Source organism: Arachis duranensis, chromosome 2, assembly GCF_000817695.3.
Source record: "Arachis duranensis cultivar V14167 chromosome 2, aradu.V14167.gnm2.J7QH, whole genome shotgun sequence".
Classification (NCBI taxonomy): Eukaryota; Viridiplantae; Streptophyta; class Magnoliopsida; order Fabales; family Fabaceae; genus Arachis; species Arachis duranensis.
The window spans coordinates 63,597,575-63,598,255 of NC_029773.3; the positions used below are offsets into that span (position 1 = coordinate 63,597,575).

Here is a 681-nt window from a genome sequence, read left to right on the forward strand (position 1 = left end):
GCAAACAATTTTGAGCTAAAGTCTCAATTAGTTTCTCTACTGCAACAGAACTGTAAGTTTCATGGACTTCCATCAAAAGACCCTTATCAGTTTTTAACTGAGTTCTTGCATATCTGTGATACTGTTAAGACCAATGGAGTTGATCCTGAGGTCTACAAGCTTATGCTTTTCCCTTTTGCTGTAAGGGACAGAGCTAGAACATGGTTGGACTCACAACCTAGAGATAGCCTGGACTCTTGGGATAAGCTGGTCATGACTTTCTTAGCCAAGTTCTTTCCTCCTCAAAAGCTGAGCAAGCTTAGAGTAGATGTTCAGACCTTCAGACAAAAAGATGGTGAGTCCCTCTATGAAGCTTGGGAAAGATACAAGCAATTGACCAAAAAGTGTCCTTCTGACATGCTTTTAGAATAGACCACATTAGATATATTCTATGATGGTCTGTCTGAATTTTCCAAGATGTCACTGGACCACTCTGCAGGTGGATCTATTCACCTAAAGAAAATGCCTGCAGAAGTTTAGGAACTTATTGAAATGGTTGCAAATAACCAGTTCATGTATACCTCTGAGAGGAATCCTGTGAGTAATGAGACACCTCAAAAGAGAAGAGTTCTTGAAATTGATGCTCTGAATTCCATACTGGCTCAGAACAAAATATTGACCCAACAAGTCAATATGATCTCT

The 681-nt window shown here is 39.6% G+C and overlaps 1 non-coding gene across 1 annotated transcript; it reads right to left on the minus strand.

Annotated features, from left to right (window-relative positions):
• Positions 1–294: 294 nt before the first annotated feature.
• Positions 295–402, minus strand: LOC127745111 (small nucleolar RNA R71). Its single transcript, XR_008006307.1, has one exon. It is a non-coding gene; the product is annotated as a small nucleolar RNA R71 (small nucleolar RNA).
• Positions 403–681: the final 279 nt, after the last annotated feature.